We start from the raw sequence: 9,764 nt of genomic DNA, 5'->3' as shown, positions 1-9,764 counted from the left end.
CCCATAGGAAAGGAGGAGGAGCTGTCAACGGGCATTCTAAGCTGAATGTGCCTGCTCTCGTCAGATCGTGGCCGCCAGCCAGCTTGAGGCCTGGCAAGTACCAGTATGGGTGACCGGCTGGGAATCCCAGGTCCCGTTGACTTTTAAGGCCGTGAGTAGGTTTCTTTCCTTTTCGGAGGTGCGTTCGCACTGCAGAAAGCCCATAGGAAAGGAGGAGGAGCTGTCAACAGGCATTCTAAGCTGAATGTGCCTGCTCTCGTCAGATCGCGGCCGCCAGCCAGCTTGAGGCCTGGCAAGTACCAGTATGGGTGACCGGCTGGGAATCCCAGGTCCTGTTGACTTTTAAGGCCGTGAGTAGGTTTCTTTCCTTTTCGGAGGTGCGTTCGCACTGCAGAAAGCCCATAGGAAAGGAGGAGGAGCTGTCAACGGGCATTCTAAGCTGAATGTGCCTGCTCTCGTCGGATCGCGGCCGCCAGCCCGCTTGAGGCCTGGCAAGTACCAGTATGGGTGACCGGTTGGGAATCCCAGGTCCCGTTGACTTTTAAGGCCGTGAGTAGGTTTCTTTCCTTTTCGGAGGTGCGTTCGCACTGCAGAAAGCCCATAGGAAAGGAGGAGGAGCTGTCAACGGGCATTCTAAGCTGAATGTGCCTGCTCTCGTCAGATCGCGGCCGCCAGCCAGCTTGAGGCCTGGCAAGTACCAGTATGGGTGACCGGCTGGGAATCCCAGGTCCCGTTGACTTTTAAGGCCGTGAGTAGGTTTCTTTCCTTTTCGGAGGTGCGTTCGCACTGCAGAAAGCCCATAGGAAAGGAGGAGGAGCTGTCAACGGGCATTCTAAGCTGAATGTGCCTGCTCTCGTCAGATCGCGGCCGCCAGCCAGCTTGAGGCCTGGCAAGTACCAGTATGGGTGACCGGCTGGGAATCCCAGGTCCTGTTGACTTTTAAGGCCGTGAGTAGGTTTCTTTCCTTTTCGGAGGTGCGTTCGCACTGCAGAAAGCCCATAGGAAAGGAGGAGGAGCTGTCAACGGGCATTCTAAGCTGAATGTGCCTGCTCTCGTCAGATCGCGGCCGCCAGCCAGCTTGAGGCCTGGCAAGTACCAGTATGGGTGAATGGCTGGGAATCCCAGGTCCCGTTGACTTTTAAGTCCGTGAGTAGGTTTCTTTCCTTTTCGGAGGTGCGTTCGCACTGCAGAAAGCCCATAGGAAAGGAGGAGGAGCTGTCAACGGGCATTCTAAGCTGAATGTGCCTGCTCTCGTCGGATCGCGGCCGCCAGCCAGCTTGAGGCCTGGCAAGTACCAGTATGGGTGACCGGCTGGGAATCCCAGGTCCCGTTGACTTTTAAGGCCGTGAGTAGGTTTCTTTCCGTTTCGGAGGTGCGTTCGCACTGCAGAAAGCCCATAGGAAAGGAGGAGGAGCTGTCAACGGGCTTTCTAAGCTGAATGTGCCTGCTCTCGTCAGATCGCGGCTGCCAGCCAGCTTGAGGCCTGGCAAGTACCAGTATTCGTGACTGGCTGGGAATCCCAGGTCCCGTTGACTTTTAAGGCCGTGAGTAGGTTTCTTTCCTTTTCGGAGGTGCGTTCGCACTGCAGAAAGCCCATAGGAAAGGAGGAGGAGCTGTCAACGGGCATTCTAAGCTGAATGTGCCTGCTCTCGTCGGATCGCGGCCGCCAGCCCGCTTGAGGCCTGGCAAGTACCAGTATGGGTGACCGGTTGGGAATCCCAGGTCCCGTTGACTTTTAAGGCCGTGAGTAGGTTTCTTTCCTTTTCGGAGGTGCGTTCGCACTGCAGAAAGCCCATAGGAAAGGAGGAGGAGCTGTCAACGGGCATTCTAAGCTGAATGTGCCTGCTCTCGTCAGATCGCGGCCGCCAGCCAGCTTGAGGCCTGGCAAGTACCAGTATGGGTGACCGGCTGGGAATCCCAGGTCCCGTTGACTTTTAAGGCCGTGAGTAGGTTTCTTTCCTTTTCGGAGGTGCGTTCGCACTGCAGAAAGCCCATAGGAAAGGAGGAGGAGCTGTCAACGGGCATTCTAAGCTGAATGTGCCTGCTCTCGTCAGATCGCCGCCGCCAGCCAGCTTGAGGCCTGGCAAGTACCAGTATGGGTGACCGGCTGGGAATCCCAGGTCCCGTTGACTTTTAAGGCCGTGAGTAGGTTTCTTTCCTTTTCGGAGGTGCGTTCGCACTGCAGAAAGCCCATAGGAAAGGAGGAGGAGCTGTCAACGGGCATTCTAAGCTGAATGTGCCTGCTCTCGTCAGATCGCGGCCGCCAGCCAGCTTGAGGCCTGGCAAGTACCAGTATGGGTGACCGGCTGGGAATCCCAGGTCCCGTTGACTTTTAAGGCCGTGAGTAGGTTTCTTTCCTTTTCGGAGGTGCGTTCGCACTGCAGAAAGCCCATAGGAAAGGAGGAGGAGCTGTCAACGGGCTTTCTAAGCTGAATGTGCCTGCTCTCGTCAGATCGCGGCTGCCAGCCAGCTTGAGGCCTGGCAAGTACCAGTATTCGTGACCGGCTGGGAATCCCAGGTCCTGTTGACTTTTAAGGCCGTGAGTAGGTTTCTTTCCTTTTCGGAGGTGCGTTCGCACTGCAGAAAGCCCATAGGAAAGGAGGAGGAGCTGTCAACGGGCATTCTAAGCTGAATGTGCCTGCTCTCGTCGGATCGCGGCCGCCAGCCAGCTTGAGGCCTGGCAAGTACCAGTATGGGTGACCGGCTGGGAATCCCAGGTCCCGTTGACTTTTAAGGCCGTGAGTAGGTTTCTTTCCTTTTCGGAGGTGCGTTCGCACTGCAGAAAGCCCATAGGAAAGGAGGAGGAGCTGTCAACGGGCATTCTAAGCTGAATGTGCCTGCTCTCGTCAGATCGCGGCCGCCAGCCAGCTTGAGGCCTGGCAAGTACCAGTATGGGTGACCGGCTGGGAATCCCAGGTCCTGTTGACTTTTAAGGCCGTGAGTAGGTTTCTTTCCTTTTCGGAGGTGCGTTCGCACTGCAGAAAGCCCATAGGAAAGGAGGAGGAGCTGTCAACGGGCATTCTAAGCTGAATGTGCCTGCTCTCGTCAGATCGCGGCCGCCAGCCAGCTTGAGGCCTGGCAAGTACCAGTATGGGTGAATGGCTGGGAATCCCAGGTCCCGTTGACTTTTAAGTCCGTGAGTAGGTTTCTTTCCTTTTCGGAGGTGCGTTCGCACTGCAGAAAGCCCATAGGAAAGGAGGAGGAGCTGTCAATGGGCATTCTAAGCTGAATGTGCCTGCTCTCGTCGGATCGCGGCCGCCAGCCAGCTTGAGGCCTGGCAAGTACCAGTATGGGTGACCGGCTGGGAATCCCAGGTCCCGTTGACTTTTAAGGCCGTGAGTAGGTTTCTTTCCGTTTCGGAGGTGCGTTCGCACTGCAGAAAGCCCATAGGAAAGGAGGAGGAGCTGTCAACGGGCTTTCTAAGCTGAATGTGCCTGCTCTCGTCAGATCGCGGCTGCCAGCCAGCTTGAGGCCTGGCAAGTACCAGTATTCGTGACTGGCTGGGAATCCCAGGTCCCGTTGACTTTTAAGGCCGTGAGTAGGTTTCTTTCATTTTCGGAGGTGCGTTCGCACTGCAGAAAGCCCATAGGAAAGGAGGAGGAGCTGTCAACGGGCATTCTAAGCTGAATGTGCCTGCTCTCGTCGGATCGCGGCCGCCAGCCAGCTTGAGGCCTGGCAAGTACCAGTATGGGTGACCGGCTGGGAATCCCAGGTCCCGTTGACTTTTAAGGCCGTGAGTAGGTTTCTTTCCTTTTCGGAGGTGCGTTCGCACTGCAGAAAGCCCATAGGAAAGGAGGAGGAGCTGTCAACGGGCATTCTAAGCTGAATGTGCCTGCTCTCGTCAGATCGCGGCCGCCAGCCAGCTTGAGGCCTGGCAAGTACCAGTATGGGTGACCGGCTGGGAATCCCAGGTCCCGTTGACTTTTAAGGCCATGAGTAGGTTTCTTTCCTTTTCGGAGGTGCGTTCGCACTGCAGAAAGCCCATAGGAAAGGAGGAGGAGCTGTCAACGGGCATTCTAAGCTGAATGTGCCTGCTCTCGTCAGATCGCGGCCGCCAGCCCGCTTGAGGCCTGGCAAGTACCAGTATGGGTGACCGGCTGGGAATCCCAGGTCCCGTTGACTTTTAAGGCCGTGAGTAGGTTTCTTTCCTTTTCGGAGGTGCGTTCGCACTGCAGAAAGCCCATAGGAAAGGAGGAGGAGCTGTCAACGGGCATTCTAAGCTGAATGTGCCTGCTCTTGTCAGATCGCGGCTGCCAGCCAGCTTGAGGCCTGGCAAGTACCAGTATGGGTGACCGGCTGGGAATCCCAGGTCCCGTTGACTTTTAAGGCCGTGAGTAGGTTTCTTTCCTTTTCGGAGGTGCGTTCGCACTGCAGAAAGCCCATAGGAAAGGAGGAGGAGCTGTCAACGGGCATTCTAAGCTGAATGTGCCTGCTCTCGTCAGATCGCGGCCGCCAGCCAGCTTGAGGCCTGGCAAGTACCAGTATGGGTGACCGGCTGGGAATCCCAGGTCCCGTTGACTTTTAAGTCCGTGAGTAGGTTTCTTTCCTTTTCGGAGGTGCGTTCGCACTGCAGAAAGCCCATAGGAAAGGAGGAGGAGCTGTCAACGGGCATTCTAAGCTGAATGTGCCTGCTCTCGTCAGATCGCCGCCGCCAGCCAGCTTGAGGCCTGGCAAGTACCAGTATGGGTGACCGGCTGGGAATCCCAGGTCCCGTTGACTTTTAAGGCCGTGAGTAGGTTTCTTTCCTTTTCGGAGGTGCGTTCGCACTGCAGAAAGCCCATAGGAAAGGAGGAGGAGCTGTCAACGGGCATTCTAAGCTGAATGTGCCTGCTCTCGTCAGATCGTGGCCGCCAGCCAGCTTGAGGCCTGGCAAGTGCCAGTATGGGTGACCGGCTGGGAATCCCAGGTCCGTTGACTTTTAAGGCCGTGAGTAGGTTTCTTTCCTTTTCGGAGGTGCGTTCGCACTGCAGAAAGCCCATAGGAAAGGAGGAGGAGCTGTCAACAGGCATTCTAAGCTGAATGTGCCTGCTCTCGTCAGATCGCGGCCGCCAGCCAGCTTGAGGCCTGGCAAGTACCAGTATGGGTGACCGGCTGGGAATCCCAGGTCCCGTTGACTTTTAAGGCCGTGAGTAGGTTTCTTTCCGTTTCGGAGGTGCGTTCGCACTGCAGAAAGCCCATAGGAAAGGAGGAGGAGCTGTCAACGGGCATTCTAAGCTGAATGTGCCTGCTCTCGTCGGATCGCGGCCGCCAGCCAGCTTGAGGCCTGGCAAGTGCCAGTATGGGTGACCGGCTGGGAATCCCAGGTCCCGTTGACTTTTAAGGCCGTGAGTAGGTTTCTTTCCGTTTCGGAGGTGCGTTCGCACTGCAGAAAGCCCATAGGAAAGGAGGAGGAGCTGTCAACGGGCATTCTAAGCTGAATGTGCCTGCTCTCGTCAGATCGCGGCCGCCAGCCAGCTTGAGGCCTGGCAAGTACCAGTATGGGTGACCGGCTGGGAATCCCAGGTCCCATTGACTTTTAAGGCCGTGAGTAGGTTTCTTTCCGTTTCGGAGGTGCGTTCGCACTGCAGAAAGCCCATAGGAAAGGAGGAGGAGCTGTCAACGGGCTTTCTAAGCTGAATGTGCCTGCTCTCGTCAGATCGCGGCTGCCAGCCAGCTTGAGGCCTGGCAAGTACCAGTATTCGTGACCGGCTGGGAATCCCAGGTCCCGTTGACTTTTAAGGCCGTGAGTAGGTTTCTTTCCTTTTCGGAGGTGCGTTCGCACTGCAGAAAGCCCATAGGAAAGGAGGAGGAGCTGTCAACGGGCATTCTAAGCTGAATGTGCCTGCTCTCGTCGGATCGCGGCCGCCAGCAGCTTGAGGCCTGGCAAGTACCAGTATGGGTGACCGGCTGGGAATCCCAGGTCCCGTTGACTTTTAAGGCCGTGAGTAGGTTTCTTTCCTTTTCGGAGGTGCGTTCGCACTGCAGAAAGCCCATAGGAAAGGAGGAGGAGCTGTCAACGGGCATTCTAAGCTGAATGTGCCTGCTCTCGTCAGATCGCGGCCGCCAGCCAGCTTGAGGCCTGGCAAGTACCAGTATGGGTGACCGGCTGGGAATCCCAGGTCCCGTTGACTTTTAAGGCCGTGAGTAGGTTTCTTTCCTTTTCGGAGGTGCGTTCGCACTGCAGAAAGCCCATAGGAAAGGAGGAGGAGCTGTCAACGGGCATTCTAAGCTGAATGTGCCTGCTCTCGTCGGATCGCGGCCGCCAGCCCGCTTGAGGCCTGGCAAGTACCAGTATGGGTGACCGGCTGGGAATCCCAGGTCCCGTTGACTTTTAAGGCCGTGAGTAGGTTTCTTTCCTTTTCGGAGGTGCGTTCGCACTGCAGAAAGCCCATAGGAAAGGAGGAGGAGCTGTCAACGGGCATTCTAAGCTGAATGTGCCTGCTCTCGTCAGATCGCGGCCGCCAGCCAGCTTGAGGCCTGGCAAGTACCAGTATGGGTGACCGGCTGGGAATCCCAGGTCCCGTTGACTTTTAAGGCCGTGAGTAGGTTTCTTTCCTTTTCGGAGGTGCGTTCGCACTGCAGAAAGCCCATAGGAAAGGAGGAGGAGCTGTCAACGGGCATTCTAAGCTGAATGTGCCTGCTCTCGTCAGATCGCGGCCGCCAGCCAGCTTGAGGCCTGGCAAGTACCAGTATGGGTGACCGGCTGGGAATCCCAGGTCCTGTTGACTTTTAAGGCCGTGAGTAGGTTTCTTTCCTTTTCGGAGGTGCGTTCGCACTGCAGAAAGCCCATAGGAAAGGAGGAGGAGCTGTCAACGGGCATTCTAAGCTGAATGTGCCTGCTCTCGTCAGATCGCGGCCGCCAGCCCGCTTGAGGCCTGGCAAGTGCCAGTATGGGTGACCGGCTGGGAATCCCAGGTCCCGTTGACTTTTAAGGCCGTGAGTAGGTTTCTTTCCTTTTCGGAGGTGCGTTCGCACTGCAGAAAGCCCATAGGAAAGGAGGAGGAGCTGTCAACGGGCATTCTAAGCTGAATGTGCCTGCTCTCGTCAGATCGCGGCCGCCAGCCAGCTTGAGGCCTGGCAAGTACCAGTATGGGTGACCGGCTGGGAATCCCAGGTCCCGTTGACTTTTAAGGCCGTGAGTAGGTTTCTTTCCTTTTCGGAGGTGCGTTCGCACTGCAGAAAGCCCATAGGAAAGGAGGAGGAGCTGTCAACGGGCATTCTAAGCTGAATGTGCCTGCTCTCGTCAGATCGCGGCCGCCAGCCAGCTTGAGGCCTGGCAAGTACCAGTATGGGTGACCGGCTGGGAATCCCAGGTCCTGTTGACTTTTAAGGCCGTGAGTAGGTTTCTTTCCTTTTCGGAGGTGCGTTCGCACTGCAGAAAGCCCATAGGAAAGGAGGAGGAGCTGTCAACGGGCATTCTAAGCTGAATGTGCCTGCTCTCGTCAGATCGCGGCCGCCAGCCAGCTTGAGGCCTGGCAAGTACCAGTATGGGTGAATGGCTGGGAATCCCAGGTCCCGTTGACTTTTAAGTCCGTGAGTAGGTTTCTTTCCTTTTCGGAGGTGCGTTCGCACTGCAGAAAGCCCATAGGAAAGGAGGAGGAGCTGTCAACGGGCATTCTAAGCTGAATGTGCCTGCTCTCGTCGGATCGCGGCCGCCAGCCAGCTTGAGGCCTGGCAAGTACCAGTATGGGTGACCGGCTGGGAATCCCAGGTCCCGTTGACTTTTAAGGCCGTGAGTAGGTTTCTTTCCTTTTCGGAGGTGCGTTCGCACTGCAGAAAGCCCATAGGAAAGGAGGAGGAGCTGTCAACGGGCATTCTAAGCTGAATGTGCCTGCTCTCGTCAGATCGCGGCCGCCAGCCAGCTTGAGGCCTGGCAAGTACCAGTATGGGTGACCGGCTGGGAATCCCAGGTCCCGTTGACTTTTAAGGCCATGAGTAGGTTTCTTTCCTTTTCGGAGGTGCGTTCGCACTGCAGAAAGCCCATAGGAAAGGAGGAGGAGCTGTCAACGGGCATTCTAAGCTGAATGTGCCTGCTCTCGTCAGATCGCGGCCGCCAGCCCGCTTGAGGCCTGGCAAGTACCAGTATGGGTGACCGGCTGGGAATCCCAGGTCCCGTTGACTTTTAAGGCCGTGAGTAGGTTTCTTTCCTTTTCGGAGGTGCGTTCGCACTGCAGAAAGCCCATAGGAAAGGAGGAGGAGCTGTCAACGGGCATTCTAAGCTGAATGTGCCTGCTCTTGTCAGATCGCGGCCGCCAGCCAGCTTGAGGCCTGGCAAGTACCAGTATGGGTGACCGGCTGGGAATCCCAGGTCCCGTTGACTTTTAAGGCCGTGAGTAGGTTTCTTTCCTTTTCGGAGGTGCGTTCGCACTGCAGAAAGCCCATAGGAAAGGAGGAGGAGCTGTCAACGGGCATTCTAAGCTGAATGTGCCTGCTCTCGTCAGATCGCGGCCGCCAGCCAGCTTGAGGCCTGGCAAGTACCAGTATGGGTGACCGGCTGGGAATCCCAGGTCCCGTTGACTTTTAAGTCCGTGAGTAGGTTTCTTTCCTTTTCGGAGGTGCGTTCGCACTGCAGAAAGCCCATAGGAAAGGAGGAGGAGCTGTCAACGGGCATTCTAAGCTGAATGTGCCTGCTCTCGTCAGATCGCCGCCGCCAGCCAGCTTGAGGCCTGGCAAGTACCAGTATGGGTGACCGGCTGGGAATCCCAGGTCCCGTTGACTTTTAAGGCCGTGAGTAGGTTTCTTTCCTTTTCGGAGGTGCGTTCGCACTGCAGAAAGCCCATAGGAAAGGAGGAGGAGCTGTCAACGGGCATTCTAAGCTGAATGTGCCTGCTCTCGTCAGATCGTGGCCGCCAGCCAGCTTGAGGCCTGGCAAGTACCAGTATGGGTGACCGGCTGGGAATCCCAGGTCCCGTTGACTTTTAAGGCCGTGAGTAGGTTTCTTTCCTTTTCGGAGGTGCGTTCGCACTGCAGAAAGCCCATAGGAAAGGAGGAGGAGCTGTCAACAGGCATTCTAAGCTGAATGTGCCTGCTCTCGTCAGATCGCGGCCGCCAGCCAGCTTGAGGCCTGGCAAGTACCAGTATGGGTGACCGGCTGGGAATCCCAGGTCCCGTTGACTTTTAAGGCCGTGAGTAGGTTTCTTTCCGTTTCGGAGGTGCGTTCGCACTGCAGAAAGCCCATAGGAAAGGAGGAGGAGCTGTCAACGGGCATTCTAAGCTGAATGTGCCTGCTCTCGTCGGATCGCGGCCGCCAGCCAGCTTGAGGCCTGGCAAGTGCCAGTATGGGTGACCGGCTGGGAATCCCAGGTCCCGTTGACTTTTAAGGCCGTGAGTAGGTTTCTTTCCGTTTCGGAGGTGCGTTCGCACTGCAGAAAGCCCATAGGAAAGGAGGAGGAGCTGTCAACGGGCATTCTAAGCTGAATGTGCCTGCTCTCGTCAGATCGCGGCCGCCAGCCAGCTTGAGGCCTGGCAAGTACCAGTATGGGTGACCGGCTGGGAATCCCAGGTCCCATTGACTTTTAAGGCCGTGAGTAGGTTTCTTTCTGTTTCGGAGGTGCGTTCGCACTGCAGAAAGCCCATAGGAAAGGAGGAGGAGCTGTCAACGGGCTTTCTAAGCTGAATGTGCCTGCTCTCGTCAGATCGCGGCTGCCAGCCAGCTTGAGGCCTGGCAAGTACCAGTATTCGTGACCGGCTGGGAATCCCAGGTCCCGTTGACTTTTAAGGCCGTGAGTAGGTTTCTTTCCTTTTCGGAGGTGCGTTCGCACTGCAGAAAGCCCATAGGAAAGGAG

The 9,764-nt window shown here is 56.6% G+C and overlaps 39 pseudogenes; all 39 read left to right on the top strand.

Moving 5' to 3' along the window:
* Positions 1-23: 23 nt before the first annotated feature.
* Positions 24-142, top strand: LOC136630194 (5S ribosomal RNA; annotated as a pseudogene).
* Positions 143-222: 80 nt separating this feature from the next.
* LOC136629817 (5S ribosomal RNA) lies at positions 223-341 on the top strand (annotated as a pseudogene).
* An 80-nt stretch (positions 342-421) lies between these two features.
* On the top strand, positions 422-540 carry LOC136630826 (5S ribosomal RNA; annotated as a pseudogene).
* An 80-nt stretch (positions 541-620) lies between these two features.
* On the top strand, positions 621-739 carry LOC136631093 (5S ribosomal RNA; annotated as a pseudogene).
* An 80-nt stretch (positions 740-819) lies between these two features.
* Positions 820-938, top strand: LOC136629796 (5S ribosomal RNA; annotated as a pseudogene).
* Positions 939-1,217: 279 nt separating this feature from the next.
* Positions 1,218-1,336, top strand: LOC136629905 (5S ribosomal RNA; annotated as a pseudogene).
* A 279-nt stretch (positions 1,337-1,615) lies between these two features.
* On the top strand, positions 1,616-1,734 carry LOC136630825 (5S ribosomal RNA; annotated as a pseudogene).
* Positions 1,735-1,814: 80 nt separating this feature from the next.
* On the top strand, positions 1,815-1,933 carry LOC136631092 (5S ribosomal RNA; annotated as a pseudogene).
* Positions 1,934-2,013: 80 nt separating this feature from the next.
* Positions 2,014-2,132, top strand: LOC136629954 (5S ribosomal RNA; annotated as a pseudogene).
* An 80-nt stretch (positions 2,133-2,212) lies between these two features.
* On the top strand, positions 2,213-2,331 carry LOC136631091 (5S ribosomal RNA; annotated as a pseudogene).
* A 279-nt stretch (positions 2,332-2,610) lies between these two features.
* Positions 2,611-2,729, top strand: LOC136629904 (5S ribosomal RNA; annotated as a pseudogene).
* An 80-nt stretch (positions 2,730-2,809) lies between these two features.
* LOC136629795 (5S ribosomal RNA) lies at positions 2,810-2,928 on the top strand (annotated as a pseudogene).
* Positions 2,929-3,207: 279 nt separating this feature from the next.
* Positions 3,208-3,326, top strand: LOC136630229 (5S ribosomal RNA; annotated as a pseudogene).
* Positions 3,327-3,605: 279 nt separating this feature from the next.
* On the top strand, positions 3,606-3,724 carry LOC136629902 (5S ribosomal RNA; annotated as a pseudogene).
* An 80-nt stretch (positions 3,725-3,804) lies between these two features.
* On the top strand, positions 3,805-3,923 carry LOC136631090 (5S ribosomal RNA; annotated as a pseudogene).
* An 80-nt stretch (positions 3,924-4,003) lies between these two features.
* Positions 4,004-4,122, top strand: LOC136630365 (5S ribosomal RNA; annotated as a pseudogene).
* Positions 4,123-4,202: 80 nt separating this feature from the next.
* On the top strand, positions 4,203-4,321 carry LOC136630573 (5S ribosomal RNA; annotated as a pseudogene).
* An 80-nt stretch (positions 4,322-4,401) lies between these two features.
* Positions 4,402-4,520, top strand: LOC136631089 (5S ribosomal RNA; annotated as a pseudogene).
* Positions 4,521-4,600: 80 nt separating this feature from the next.
* Positions 4,601-4,719, top strand: LOC136629953 (5S ribosomal RNA; annotated as a pseudogene).
* A 278-nt stretch (positions 4,720-4,997) lies between these two features.
* On the top strand, positions 4,998-5,116 carry LOC136630532 (5S ribosomal RNA; annotated as a pseudogene).
* Positions 5,117-5,196: 80 nt separating this feature from the next.
* LOC136630818 (5S ribosomal RNA) lies at positions 5,197-5,315 on the top strand (annotated as a pseudogene).
* An 80-nt stretch (positions 5,316-5,395) lies between these two features.
* Positions 5,396-5,514, top strand: LOC136630298 (5S ribosomal RNA; annotated as a pseudogene).
* A 279-nt stretch (positions 5,515-5,793) lies between these two features.
* On the top strand, positions 5,794-5,911 carry LOC136630040 (5S ribosomal RNA; annotated as a pseudogene).
* An 80-nt stretch (positions 5,912-5,991) lies between these two features.
* LOC136631088 (5S ribosomal RNA) lies at positions 5,992-6,110 on the top strand (annotated as a pseudogene).
* An 80-nt stretch (positions 6,111-6,190) lies between these two features.
* Positions 6,191-6,309, top strand: LOC136630682 (5S ribosomal RNA; annotated as a pseudogene).
* Positions 6,310-6,389: 80 nt separating this feature from the next.
* Positions 6,390-6,508, top strand: LOC136631087 (5S ribosomal RNA; annotated as a pseudogene).
* Positions 6,509-6,588: 80 nt separating this feature from the next.
* On the top strand, positions 6,589-6,707 carry LOC136629794 (5S ribosomal RNA; annotated as a pseudogene).
* A 279-nt stretch (positions 6,708-6,986) lies between these two features.
* Positions 6,987-7,105, top strand: LOC136631086 (5S ribosomal RNA; annotated as a pseudogene).
* Positions 7,106-7,185: 80 nt separating this feature from the next.
* LOC136629793 (5S ribosomal RNA) lies at positions 7,186-7,304 on the top strand (annotated as a pseudogene).
* A 279-nt stretch (positions 7,305-7,583) lies between these two features.
* On the top strand, positions 7,584-7,702 carry LOC136629901 (5S ribosomal RNA; annotated as a pseudogene).
* Positions 7,703-7,782: 80 nt separating this feature from the next.
* Positions 7,783-7,901, top strand: LOC136631085 (5S ribosomal RNA; annotated as a pseudogene).
* An 80-nt stretch (positions 7,902-7,981) lies between these two features.
* Positions 7,982-8,100, top strand: LOC136630364 (5S ribosomal RNA; annotated as a pseudogene).
* An 80-nt stretch (positions 8,101-8,180) lies between these two features.
* On the top strand, positions 8,181-8,299 carry LOC136630454 (5S ribosomal RNA; annotated as a pseudogene).
* An 80-nt stretch (positions 8,300-8,379) lies between these two features.
* LOC136631083 (5S ribosomal RNA) lies at positions 8,380-8,498 on the top strand (annotated as a pseudogene).
* Positions 8,499-8,578: 80 nt separating this feature from the next.
* LOC136629952 (5S ribosomal RNA) lies at positions 8,579-8,697 on the top strand (annotated as a pseudogene).
* Positions 8,698-8,777: 80 nt separating this feature from the next.
* Positions 8,778-8,896, top strand: LOC136630193 (5S ribosomal RNA; annotated as a pseudogene).
* An 80-nt stretch (positions 8,897-8,976) lies between these two features.
* LOC136630531 (5S ribosomal RNA) lies at positions 8,977-9,095 on the top strand (annotated as a pseudogene).
* Positions 9,096-9,175: 80 nt separating this feature from the next.
* On the top strand, positions 9,176-9,294 carry LOC136630817 (5S ribosomal RNA; annotated as a pseudogene).
* An 80-nt stretch (positions 9,295-9,374) lies between these two features.
* On the top strand, positions 9,375-9,493 carry LOC136630297 (5S ribosomal RNA; annotated as a pseudogene).
* The last annotated feature ends 271 nt before the right edge of the window (positions 9,494-9,764 follow it).

This window comes from Eleutherodactylus coqui, chromosome 5 (assembly GCF_035609145.1).
Source record: "Eleutherodactylus coqui strain aEleCoq1 chromosome 5, aEleCoq1.hap1, whole genome shotgun sequence".
In the NCBI taxonomy this organism is placed as follows: Eukaryota; Metazoa; Chordata; class Amphibia; order Anura; family Eleutherodactylidae; genus Eleutherodactylus; species Eleutherodactylus coqui.
The sequence above is the reverse complement of the archived record's forward strand: the minus strand, read 5'-3'. Positions and strand labels throughout refer to the sequence as shown.